The 15,246-nt window shown below is 27.5% G+C and overlaps 1 protein-coding gene across 4 annotated transcripts in view; it reads left to right on the plus strand.

Annotated features, from left to right (window-relative positions):
* Positions 1-15,246, plus strand: part of sick (sickie) — a 307,284-nt gene that overhangs the window by 79,420 nt on the left and 212,618 nt on the right. For 2 of the 4 annotated variants that reach the window (XM_076404306.1, XM_076404308.1), the window contains exon 1: positions 8,368-8,605. The exons of the other annotated variants lie outside the window; for them this stretch is intronic. The gene's annotated coding sequence lies outside the window, so the exon portion shown is untranslated. Of the gene's footprint in view, positions 1-8,367; positions 8,606-15,246 lie in introns of those variants that run through there. 4 annotated transcript variants of the gene reach the window in all.

The raw sequence follows: 15,246 nt of genomic DNA on the forward strand, positions 1-15,246 counted from the left end.
AATTGCCAAATTTTTTTACCTCTCGGATAACGATAAAACCCTCAAAATATATGTATTTTGGGGCGGCAGAAATGAAAATCTGTGTTAAATTATTTTATTATTTATAATTTTTCAGATATACTACATAAACAGAAATCCAATAATTTTTTGAAAATAAATTTTTCAATGAATAATTTTGAAATTAAAATATATATGAATGCTATTATACTATTATTCGATTCAGCGTAAAATTCTTCACAATTCCTGTAACTTCCACTATCCTACAATTATTTGACTGGAAATGACACCAAAAAAACATGAAAATGGCAAAAAATCGCAAATTTTCACGACTATATATATAGAAAAATTGCCAAATTTTTTTACCTCTCGGATAACGATAAAACCCTCAAAATATATGTATTTTGGGACGGCAGAAATGAAAATCTGTGTTAATTATTTTATTATTTATAATTTTTAAGATATACTACATAAACAGAAATCCACTAATTTTTTGAAAATACATTTTTCAATGAATAACTTTGAAATTAAAATATATATGAATGCTATTATACTACTATTCGATTCAGCGTAAAATTCTTCACAATTCCTGTAACTTCCACTATTCTACAATTATTTGACTGGAAATGACACCAAAAAAACATGAAAATGGCAAAAAATCGCAAATTTTCACGACTATATATATAGAAAAATTGCCCATTTTTTTTACCTTTCGGATAACGATGAAACCCTCAAAATATATGTATTTTGGGGCGGCAGAAATGAAAATTTGTGTTAAATTATTTTATTATTTATAATTTTTAAGATATACTACATAAACAGAAATCCAATAATTCTTTGAAAATAAATTTTTCAATAAATAATTTTGAAATTAAAATATATATGAGTGCTATTATACTATTATTCGATTCGGCGTAAAATTCTTCACAATTCCTGTAACTTCCACTATTCTACAATTATTTGACTGGAAATGACACCAAAAAAACATGAAAATGGCAAAAAATCGCAAATTTTCACGACTATATATATAGAAAAATTGCCAATTTTTTTTACCTCTCGGATAACGATGAAACCCTCAAAATATATGTATTTTGGGGCGGCAGAAATGAAAATCTGTGTTAAATTATTTTATTATTTATAATTTTTCAGATATACTACATAAATAGAAATCCAATAATTTTTTGAAAATAAATTTTTCAATGAATAATTTTGAAATTAAAATATATATGAATGCTATTATACTATTATTCGATTCAGCGTAAAATTCTTCACAATTCCTGTAACTTCCACTATCCTACAATTATTTGACTGGAAATGACACCAAAAAAACATGAAAATGGCAAAAAATCGCAAATTTTCACGACTATATATATAGAAAAATTGCCAAATTTTTTTACCTCTCGGATAACGATAAAACCCTCAAAATATATGTATTTTGGGGCGGCAGAAATGAAAATCTGTGTTAAATTATTTTATTATTTATAATTTTTAAGATATACTACATAAACAGAAATCCACTAATTTTTTGAAAATACATTTTTCAATGAATAACTTTGAAATTAAAATATATATGAATGCTATTATACTACTATTCGATTCAGCGTAAAATTCTTCACAATTCCTGTAACTTCCACTATCCTACAATTATTTGACTGGAAATGACACCAAAAAAACATGAAAATGGCAAAAAATCGCAAATTTTCACGACTATATATATAGAAAAATTGCCAAATTTTTTTACCTCTCGGATAACGATAAAACCCTCAAAATATATGTATTTTGGGGCGGCAGAAATGAAAATCTGTGTTAATTATTTTATTATTTATAATTTTTAAGATATACTACATAAACAGAAATCCACTAATTTTTTGAAAATACATTTTTCAATGAATAACTTTGAAATTAAAATATATATGAATTCTATTATACTATTATTCGATTCAGCGTAAAATTCTTCACAATTCCTGTAACTTCCACTATCCTACAATTATTTTACTGGAAATGACACCAAAAAAACATGAAAATGGCAAAAAATCGCAAATTTTCACGACTATATATATAGAAAAATTGCCAAATTTTTTTACCTCTCGGATAACGATAAAACCCTCAAAATATATGTATTTTGGGGCGGCAGAAATGAAAATCCATGTTAAATGATTTTACAATTTATAATTTTTAAGATATACTACATAAACAGAAATTCACTAATTTTTTGAAAATACGTTTTCCAATGAATAACTTTGAAATTAAAATATATATGAATGCTATTATACTATTATTCGATTCAGCGTAAAATTCTTCACAATTCCTGTAACTTCCACTATCCTACAATTATTTGACTGGAAATGACACCAAAAAAACATGAAAATGGCAAAAAATCGCAAATTTTCACGACTATATATATAGAAAAATTGCCAAATTTTTTTACCTCTTGGATAACGATAAAACCCTCAAAATATATGTATTTTGGGACGGCAGAAATGAAAATCTGTGTTAATTATTTTATTATTTATAATTTTTAAGATATACTACATAAACAGAAATCCACTATTTTTTTGAAAATACGTTTTCCAATGAATAACTTTGAAACTAAAATATATATGAATGTTATTATACTATTATTCGATTCAGCGTAAAATTCTTCACAATTCCTGTAACTTCCACTATTCTACAATTATTTGACTGGAAATGACACCAAAAAAACATGAAAATGGCAAAAAATCGCAAATTTTCACGACTATATATATAGAAAAATTGCCAAATTTTTTTACCTCTCGGATAACGATAAAACCTTCAAAATATATGTATTTTGGGGCGGCAGAAATGAAAATCTGTGTTAAATTATTTTATGATTTATAATATTTAAGATATACTACATAAACAGAAATCCAATAATTTTTTGAAAATAAATTTTTCAATGAATAATTTTGAAATTAAAATATATATGAGTGCTATTATACTATTATTCGATTCGGCGTAAAATTCTTCACAATTCCTGTAACTTTCACTATTCTACAATTATTTGACTGGAAATGACACCAAAAAAACATGAAAATGGCAAAAAATCGCAAATTTTCACGACTATATATATAGAAAAATTGCCCATTTTTTTACCTCTCGGATAACGATGAAACCCTCAAAATATATGTATTTTGGGGCGGCAGAAATGAAAATCTGTGTTAAATTATTTTATTATTTATAATTTTTCAGATATACTACATAAACAGAAATCCAATAATTTTTTGAAAATACATTTTTCAATGAATAATTTTGAAATTAAAATATATATGAGTGCTATTATACTATTATTCGATTCAGCGTAAAATTCTTCACAATTCCTGTAACTTCCACTATTCTACAATTATTTGACTGGAAATGACACCAAAAAAACATGAAGATGGCAAAAAATCGCAAATGTTCACGACTATATATATAGAAAAATTGCCAATTTTTTTTACCTCTCGGATAACGATGAAACCCTCAAAATATATGTATTTTGGGGCGGCAGAAATGAAAATCTGTGTTAAATTATTTTATTATTTATAATTTTTCAGATATACTACATAAATAGAAATCCAATAATTTTTTGAAAATAAATTTTTCAATGAATAATTTTGAAATTAAAATATATATGAATGCTTTTATACTACTATTCGATTCAGCGTAAAATTCTTCACAATTCCTGTAACTTCCACTATTCTACAATTATTTGACTGGAAATGACACCAAAAAAACATGAAAATGGCAAAAAATCGCAAATTTTCACGACTATATATATAGAAAAATTGCCAATTTTTTTTACCTCTCGGATAACGATGAAACCCTCAAAATATATGTATTTTGGGGCGGCAGAAATGAAAATCTGTGTTAAATTATTTTATTATTTATAATTTTTCAGATATACTACATAAACAGAAATCCAATAATTTTTTGAAAATACATTTTTCAATGAATAATTTTGAAATTAAAATATATATGAATGCTATTATACTACTATTCGATTCAGCGTAAAATTCTTCACAATTCCTGTAACTTCCACTATTCTACAATTATTTGACTGGAAATGACACCAAAAAAACATGAAAATGGCAAAAAATCGCAAATTTTCACGACTATATATATAGAAAAATTGCCCATTTTTTTTACCTTTCGGATAACGATGAAACCCTCAAAATATATGTATTTTGGGGCGGCAGAAATGAAAATCTGTGTTAAATTATTTTATTATTTATAATTTTTAAGATATACTACATAAACAGAAATCCAATAATTCTTTGAAAATAAATTTTTCAATAAATAATTTTGAAATTAAAATATATATGAGTGCTATTATACTATTATTCGATTCGGCGTAAAATTCTTCACAATTCCTGTAACTTCCACTATTCTACAATTATTTGACTGGAAATGACACCAAAAAAACATGAAAATGGCAAAAAATCGCAAATTTTCACGACTATATATATAGAAAAATTGCCAATTTTTTTTACCTCTCGGATAACGATGAAACCCTCAAAATATATGTATTTTGGGGCGGCAGAAATGAAAATCTGTGTTAAATTATTTTATTATTTATAATTTTTCAGATATACTACATAAACAGAAATCCAATAATTTTTTGAAAATAAATTTTTCAATGAATAATTTTGAAATTAAAATATATATGAATGCTATTATACTATTATTCGATTCAGCGTAAAATTCTTCACAATTCCTGTAACTTCCACTATTCTACAATTATTTGTCTGGAAATGACACCAAAAAAACATGAAAATGGCAAAAAATCGCAAATGTTCACGACTATATATATAGAAAAATTGCCAATTTTTTTTACCTCTCGGATAACGATGAAACCCTCAAAATATATGTATTTTGGGGCGGCAGAAATGAAAATCTGTGTTAATTATTTTATTATTTATAATTTTTAAGATATACTACATAAACAGAAATCCACTAATTTTTTGAAAATACATTTTTCAATGAATAATTTTGAAATTAAAATATATATGAATGCTATTATACTACTATTCGATTCAGCGTAAAATTCTTCACAATTCCTGTAACTTCCACTATTCTACAATTATTTGACTGGAAATGACACCAAAAAAACATGAAAATGGCAAAAAATCGCAAATTTTCACGACTATATATATAGAAAAATTGCCCATTTTTTTTACCTTTCGGATAACGATGAAACCCTCAAAATATATGTATTTTGGGGCGGCAGAAATGAAAATCTGTGTTAAATTATTTTATTATTTATAATTTTTAAGATATACTACATAAACAGAAATCCAATAATTCTTTGAAAATAAATTTTTCAATGAATAATTTTGAAATTAAAATATATATGAATGCTATTATACTATTATTCGATTCAGCGTAAAATTCTTCACAATTCCTGTAACTTCCACTATCCTACAATTATTTGACTGGAAATGACACCAAAAAAACATGAAAATGGCAAAAAATCGCAAATTTTCACGACTATATATATAGAAAAATTGCCAATTTTTTTTACCTCTCGGATAACGATGAAACCCTCAAAATATATGTATTTTGGGGCGGCAGAAATGAAAATCTGTGTTAAATTATTTTATTATTTATAATTTTTCAGATATACTACATAAACAGAAATCCAATAATTTTTTGAAAATACATTTTTCAATGAATAATTTTGAAATTAAAATATATATGAATGCTATTATACTACTATTCGATTCAGCGTAAAATTCTTCACAATTCCTGTAACTTCCACTATTCTACAATTATTTGACTGGAAATGACACCAAAAAAACATGAAAATGGCAAAAAATCGCAAATTTTCACGACTATATATATAGAAAAATTGCCCATTTTTTTTACCTTTCGGATAACGATGAAACCCTCAAAATATATGTATTTTGGGGCGGCAGAAATGAAAATCTGTGTTAAATTATTTTATTATTTATAATTTTTAAGATATACTACATAAACAGAAATCCAATAATTCTTTGAAAATAAATTTTTCAATAAATAATTTTGAAATTAAAATATATATGAGTGCTATTATACTATTATTCGATTCGGCGTAAAATTCTTCACAATTCCTGTAACTTCCACTATTCTACAATTATTTGACTGGAAATGACACCAAAAAAACATGAAAATGGCAAAAAATCGCAAATTTTCACGACTATATATATAGAAAAATTGCCAATTTTTTTTACCTCTCGGATAACGATGAAACCCTCAAAATATATGTATTTTGGGGCGGCAGAAATGAAAATCTGTGTTAAATTATTTTATTATTTATAATTTTTCAGATATACTACATAAATAGAAATCCAATAATTTTTTGAAAATAAATTTTTCAATGAATAATTTTGAAATTAAAATATATATGAATGCTATTATACTATTATTCGATTCAGCGTAAAATTCTTCACAATTCCTGTAACTTCCACTATCCTACAATTATTTGACTGGAAATGACACCAAAAAAACATGAAAATGGCAAAAAATCGCAAATTTTCACGACTATATATATAGAAAAATTGCCAATTTTTTTTACCTCTCGGATAACGATGAAACCCTCAAAATATATGTATTTTGGGACGGCAGAAATGAAAATCTGTGTTAATTATTTTATTATTTATAATTTTTAAGATATACTACATAAACAGAAATCCAATAATTTTTTGAAAATACATTTTTCAATGAATAACTTTGAAATTAAAATATATATGAATGCTATTATACTACTATTCGATTCAGCGTAAAATTCTTCACAATTCCTGTAACTTCCACTATTCTACAATTATTTGACTGGAAATGACACCAAAAAAACATGAAAATGGCAAAAAATCGCAAATTTTCACGACTATATATATAGAAAAATTGCCCATTTTTTTTACCTTTCGGATAACGATGAAACCCTCAAAATATATGTATTTTGGGGCGGCAGAAATGAAAATCTGTGTTAAATTATTTTATTATTTATAATTTTTAAGATATACTACATAAACAGAAATCCAATAATTCTTTGAAAATAAATTTTTCAATAAATAATTTTGAAATTAAAATATATATGAGTGCTATTATACTATTATTCGATTCGGCGTAAAATTCTTCACAATTCCTGTAACTTCCACTATTCTACAATTATTTGACTGGAAATGACACCAAAAAAAACATGAAAATGGCAAAAAATCGCAAATTTTCACGACTATATATATAGAAAAATTGCCAATTTTTTTTACCTTTCGGATAACGATGAAACCCTCAAAATATATGTATTTTGGGACGGCAGAAATGAAAATCTGTGTTAATTATTTTATTATTTATAATTTTTCAGATATACTACATAAACAGAAATCCAATAATTTTTTGAAAATAAATTTTTCAATGAATAATTTTGAAATTAAAATATATATGAATGCTATTATACTATTATTCGATTCAGCGTAAAATTCTTCACAATTCCTGTAACTTCCACTATCCTACAATTATTTGACTGGAAATGACACCAAAAAAACATGAAAATGGCAAAAATCGCAAATTTTCACGACTATATATATAGAAAAATTGCCAAATTTGTTTACCTCTCGGATAACGATAAAACCCTCAAAATATATATAATTTAGGGCGACAGAAATGAAAATCCGTGTTAAATTGTTTTATTATTTATAATTTTTAAGATATACTACATAAACAGAAATCCACTATTTTTTTGAAAATACTAATATGGAAAAGGAGATTTCAATACTAATATGTAAATAGGACCGAACTAGATAAAGTTGAAACTCTCAAAATACGTCTATTTTGAGGTAAAATCAACGATAATTATTATCGATAATTTTATAATTTTTAAGATATGTAACATTAACACAAATCTACTACTTTTTTGAATGATACATTTTTCAATGTATAACTTACGTACTAAAAATTGTATGAAATTGTTATAGTTCCATTCCATTCAACGTTAAATTCTTTATAATTCCTGTAACTTTCATTAACCTACAATTATTTAAACGGAAATGACAACAAAAAAAGTTGGAAACGACAAAAAATCACATCGGAAATTAATTAATAAATCCACATTCTCATTTCCGTTCCGGAAAATTTCTATTCAATTTCCGCGACTTTATTCGAACAGTTTTGTTACAAGAAAAACGCTATTCCTTTTTTTCATTGATATCGCATTGTTGTCGAACAGAATCTCAACAATACTAAAATATCTGTTTAAAGAGAATTTCCATAATAACCACTTGCTAAAACATAAATCCGACTCCGTGGGCCCTTTCCGGTCATGCTACCAGTATCTTCTGCATAGGTGGGGATCAAAAAGTACCGTCGGTACTGATAGGCACGTATCCGCGGCATCGAAACAGTTCGGCATCGAGCGCTATCAAGAGAGCAGGCGGTCCACGGCCACCCGCGATCCGAATCCCCCGCGCACGCACTATTCTCTTCCGTTGTTAATGTACACGAAACTCTGCCGAGGGATAGAAACCAAATTGGAACGTGTCGGTCGGTTGATTACGGGATGTGTGGAGGATTGATACAGTGATCAGGGACCAGTGTGATGTCGGTTGTGCGAATAATTCATTTATCGTTACACAATTAGGTAAATATATTCCTAGATTGATCATCCTCGCTGAACTTTACTTGGGCAATAGAATGTTTATTATGTTGGAGAACACTCATAGAGGCGGTTATTCCAATTAGCATAAGTAGGATTATTTAAACAAGCTTATTCCTTGCATATGGTGTCATCACTTTTAAATGTTACACGTTAAATATGTATTTAGCATATTATGAGTCCCATTTAACGTTTACCTAATAAACAAAACCCACATAGGAAACAAATTACTCACAATAGTAAGCATTGCTACATAGGTTTTCATCACTTACATTAAGTATTTATCGAAAAATATTCAGAGTGTATTTTTAGGAAAATAATTTTATATGGGGGTTGTTTTTTATATTTCGGGATTTGACACCAGCTATGAATACATTATGATTTTGTAGGTTCTTGAACCAATTAATTAACGATAATTAAGGCTTTATCTCAATAAATCATGTGATAATTTTGCTTTGTGGGGTTACGTGCAGTCTTACGATTACTCCCGATAGTAACTATTGCTACATAGATCTACATACAAGGAAATGTCAAACGTTTTTTGTCACCACTCACCTTAATTATATATCGAAAAATATTCAGAGTATATTTTTAGGTAAATAATTTTATATGTTGTTCATGAACTAATTAATTAACAAGTGCTTCTTCAAGTGTTCATATAATATTTAAGCAATAGTTTAATTGTAAAGATGAGGGTCATCTTTTATATTATGGGATTTCAAATTAAGAACAGTTATCTACGAGCACATCATGATGCCTTTCGAAGTTTCAACCAATTTTTGAAGCTCTTCATCTGCATCTGCTTCTGATATAACATCTGCTTTTTATTGTGAGCTGTTCATGTTTAACTAATGCATTTTTATAATAAATCACATGATGATCTTGTAGTGTCTTGAGGTGAAGTGATCTAGTTAAGCCACACATGAGCTCAATTCAATTGATTGGTGTATATTTTCTAATTTTAATAATATGCGTGTTGTGTTTAATATTTTTGGATTTGAGAGCATACTTTTTTATCGATAACTGTAATTATTTTAAAGATTTTTTCTTCATTCAAGGACAAATGGTAAAAACATTTTTATAAACAGAAATCCAATCCCACATTCTTGGAAAGTCACTTTTCATTATACACTTAAAAAGTAATTGTTTTATAAAAATTGCTATACAATTATTCGATTCAACGTAAATTTTTATACACACCGTATTCTTGATTTCAGAATTATTTTAATGGGAAAGGTATATGGAGAAATGGACAAATATATTTACCTTTCAAATATAGATAAAGTTATCAAAATATGTGTATTTTGCAGTGTTATAAATGAAAATATATATAAAATTGCTTTAGAATATATAACTCATAAGTTATATGATAATAAACAGAAATCCATCGATTTTTTGAAAATACACATTTCATTGGATAACTTAATGTTATATAAAAATCAATATACCACTATTCCATTCAATTAAAAAGTCTTTATAATCTTCGCAATTTTCATTAACCTGAAATCATTTCAACGGAACTAACAGTAAAATAGAACTGGCAAAATGTAACAATGAAAGAAAGATAAGCAAAGTTTTGGGTCTTGTTATTTAGTTACTGCTGAATTCATTTTAGTTACTGAATTTGCCTATAATAAGACTGTTCACATATCAATAAATATGAATATTTCTGTTATCTCATACAATAATAATGCTAAGCATCTTGAGATGAATCTTAAGTCAAAACTTAATTGGAAAGGGCATATCAATACGAAAAGAAAATAATTAGAATACAAAAAAATGTATTGGTTATTGGAAGAAAACTTATAATACATATTAAACTATCTATACATATTAAGTTGCTGTACTACAAGCAGATATTATTTTATGCAGGTACTATATTTTGTAAGAAGTAACATCAATACAGTACAAGTATTTTATAATAGTCCTGGGAATTATTGTGGATGAATCCAGATACGACAGCAACATTTGCTTACACCGAAACCTTGCCTGAGGAGGACTCCACTTAACACTCCATATTAATACCGAAGTTCTGCAGTTCTTGGACAACACTGAACTAGAACTGAACTAAAATCGTGCGAACTTTTATATTAATATGCACTAAATGGCCAAAAGACTGAAAAGTGCAACTTTTATTTCATTACAGACTAAGTAAAGGCCAATGAGTCTTCCCAGATAAGTACCTAGTTTTAAGTCACTATAGAGACTAATTGGAAGTTAGTCGGTAACGATTAGTAATAATATATTAATAAATTTTAAAAACTTTTAACATTTTCTAATTAATTAATTTGATATATATATGTAAACATAACAATAAGTAATAGTACAAACTGTAAATATGTATACAAGCATTTCCTTAATAAAAATACATGTTATATGCAGCACAACATAATCAAAAATCTGTTTGTTTCTGGTTACTAAAAATATTACATAATCACGAAACTATATAAACAAAACAAACCAATAAACGAATGTCATGACCGCAACAATATTCGGCACAATTTATCTTTTAGTAGCGATAAAAGAAAAATTAGTTCGTTAACTACTGCAATCCTTTATGTTATACTAGCGACCTGCCCCGGCTTCGCACGGGTGCAATGCTGATACTAAATTAAATACACTACAGAAAAAATATGAACGTTGTATATAAAAACATAGCGGCCCGCTCCGACTTTGCACGGGCATAAAATATATATGCCTATGTCACTCAATGAAAACATGATTAAAATCGATCCAGTATTTTTGGTTCATTCATTACTGCCCTTGGCCTGCACGCATTAAATTTGGAGTAAAACAATTCCTCTTCCCCTATACTTACTATGAAGATTTCCTGCTATCTTTGGAATATCTAAATTCATACAATTTTTATTACATTACACATTTTTAAACACAAATTTTAAATTTGTAATATCTCCGAAAATATTTGTTTAATTTACATGCTGTAAGGAACCATATTGATCTATATTAATTGCACACTGTATTTAAGGTACTTAATTCGATAAGGATTAATGCCGTATTGCTTAAAATAGCTTCGTAAATAAGCCATTTTCTCACGTAAAAAGTAAACAATAAAAATGGTTAATGTGGGTTATCCCTAAAAGATAAACATATACCATCGCGGACTTTTTTGTAGACCTTTTTATGGTGTACAATACTGTAGTACATTAATTTGATCTAACTCGTAGGGTTAGGCAACGTTTTTGCTAATTCCTAAATAAGCCTAAAAAATAGGTTAATTTACGACATCACGTTAGAAACCTCTAAAATTAGCAATGTTGCCTTAGTATATTATGCATGTATTATACATATAAACCTTCCTCTTGAATCACTCTATCTATTGAAAAAAACCGCATCAAAATCCGTTGCGTAGTTTTAAAGATTTAAGCGCACATAGGGATATAGGGACAGAAAAGGCGACTTTGTTTTATACTATGTAGTGATGTCAAACAATAATAAAGCATTTTTGCACAATATAGCTAAGTGGAAATATCAATTTCAAAAATACACAGACAAAATAAATTCATTAATTTAATTGGTGATTGTTTAAAGCTTGATAATTGTGTATATGAAACCGACTGATTTTTTGCGTGTCTGATTCTGATACCCTGTTTATTTATACTTTTCGTTCCGAGTTTTTCGCCAGGATTGATAAATATAATCAAAATATACAAAACAAACAAACGACGTGGACGAATAGCTGACATAAAAACATAAACCGACTGAAACGCATACCGAAACTCAGTTTTGTCAATTTCTTGGGATTATCATCACTGTATAAATGCGGTTTGTTTATCTTTCGATAAGTTCTAGTTGCAAAATACTAATTTTCGTTTCAGTAAAGTTCTACTAATATTATATAGAGAAGTAAAGTTTGGATTCTTTTAATAAGCTAATAAGAATATCACGAATTGATGGATTCAGATATATCAAAAATACACTTTACTATTCACTATAATGTCTCTACTAACATTTGTAATATTGGTTCGAATATAAAAAATAATGTTATCAAATAATTTACTTTAATTTTATAGCATATCTTTTTTTATATGTATTTTAAAATCTCCTTTTTGCCAACGAGGGTTTATCTGGACTGGACTTATAGTTGACTGCGAGCGACCAACATCGTCCCAGAAGACATCCGGTCTTATCCAGCCTGGTTACTGACGTGACTGGAATCATTTTCTTTGTCGGATTTTTCACTCTTGACTAGGACAATTACAAGTATTAATCAACCACAAAAATACATTTACGACCATGCACCAGCAGGATTCGAACCCACGACCGTTGCAACAGTAGGTGGACCGTCCTGTCGCCTTTACCACTGTGCCAACCAAGCCGGTTATAGTATATCTAATGCAGATATTATCGGAGGACTTTTATTACACAGCCGCAGTAGTTTGTGGTATAGGGTTGTTTTATTATATTTACATTGAGATCTTTTCTACACCACCTATGAACTAAAGTTCTAGGTGCGTTTTTTATGTAGTGGTAACGCCTGAATCGCTAATCTATCCAATTAACGATTTTAAACCAAAGTAATGTATTTTATTTTTACTGGAGAGCATATTTACCTTGTTTAGTTTCCTTACTTTTTTATAGAATCTCACGTTTATTTATCACATTATTTTGATATTTATACTTATTTTCGTCTGTTACTTTCTGTGTACATTTTTCTTGTAAAATTCTGCAGATTTCCTGGATATTCCTCATTTAATCGCTGATTTCTCCCTAATGTCTTCGCCCTTTCATTTGTAATAGATTTAGTATCCATTCTCTCCTCATACATTTCAACCAAATGCTCATGTATATTGTAAACCTTACAGATATTATACCTTATAGATTTATATATTTATTAGATTTAGTTGATTCCGCTTTTATCATTCTGTTTTGGTTACTAACAGCTCTGCGTATATCCAAACCGAAGGTGTTATTGTAGACAATGCTTCTTTTCACAAGTCTAAACAGTACTTCGTTATATATTCTCCTTGATCAGCATGTCTATTATAATAATTCATGGATCAATTCGATAAGATTAAATATGCACATCGCAATTTGAAATAGTTCTCCCTCAAATAACTGCATATTTCTGAGTTTTCTGAGAATAATTCCCAGATTAACAGTTTAATATGAAATAATTGTATTAAACTATGATTTTATCTATTTTATTTACGTATTTATTTATTATTTTGCTGCCTAATTTTAAAGAATATACAAATTGAAATTGACAATAAATCCGACGTCCTGATGACGTCAGTTCACTGCTATTTTAGACGGACTATATATTCACTTTTCATACATTATTTGTGTTCTTTGAATTTCTGCTAATCTATCTCCTTGTACGCTTTTCTATATTCCCAGGAGACCATGTACATTTAACAGGAACATCTTCATGTGATATTTGAAGATGATTTTGATGTAGTGTTTCTTCAATGTCCGCTAATGCTGGCTAATATTTATGAAAAAACGGAATAATTCCTAAGGAAAATTCTTTGGTCTGGTTCTTTTTTCTGTCTCCCTTTCCTAAATCTAGTTATTTTATAATAAAGTAATATTAAATATATAAATTAATTTATTTTATTCAACAAATGAATATGCTTCTAGTTAAGTTGTGAAAAATGTGTAACTAATGAAGAATAAATAAAGCTAGGTGTCACTCAATAGTTCAAATTTTCTAGGTCTAAACTCTCATACTGATACATAATTAAAATTAATTCAAAACATTTATTAATGCACTTATTTACAGATACATTTTTGATACTCTTTAATACTTTACTTGATACTCACATGTCTTACTAGGTTTCATGAGCAGAAGTTATTAAGCCAGATTAGAGAAATTGCGCACTCTTAATCTCTATAATTGATGAAATACTGAAATAATAAATTGATATATAACTATATATTTTATTGCATTAATTGATAAGCAGTATAAAACTTATCTAAGTCCAAAATAATTATCAAGTTATTTATTTTATTGATCACATGTTCCATTCGTTCAAATTATATGGTTATTTTATTAAATGTTTCTCCTTTATTTCATCCATGTAACCTATTCAGAGATCTTCATTCTTTAATCGAATACGTTTCCACTTAAAGTACAGAAAAAACAGTCAATATATCATGCTTTTTGACCAAGGAATCCTTTATTCACATATATTCTTAACTGAAATATTCTTTAATGAATTTGGTTCCATGTATAATAGTATACTGTAATTGTTTTACAAGCACGAAAAGAATTTCCCTACAATAATAATGAATTTAATTAAAAATTAATAAAATATAATGTTGTTGCAGGAAAATATATCTACACATCAATATGTGTTTTTATATTTTGGCAGGAATATCGCTCTTATTTGCCAATTTTGATAACAAGTTGTAAATAAGTAAATACACCGTGTAAATATTTAAACAATTTTGCGGCCGATCCCATATCGAACAACAAATAAAATCGATTCCTCAAAATTATTTTATAAACTCTCTAAATCAAATAGTCAAGTAACAGTTCCTTTGATGTAATCACTTAAAAAACTGATAAAGTTCTTAAAAAACTTCAAAATAAGCATTTTAACAGTATCTATCATTATTTGGAGCTCGACTATAACCACTATACTGTTTTTGAACCATTGACA

Source organism: Rhynchophorus ferrugineus, unplaced genomic scaffold (assembly GCF_030347505.1).
Source record: "Rhynchophorus ferrugineus isolate W39M unplaced genomic scaffold, kcgeb_rfMv2 rfM4, whole genome shotgun sequence".
Lineage (NCBI taxonomy): Eukaryota > Metazoa > Arthropoda > Insecta > Coleoptera > Curculionidae > Rhynchophorus > Rhynchophorus ferrugineus.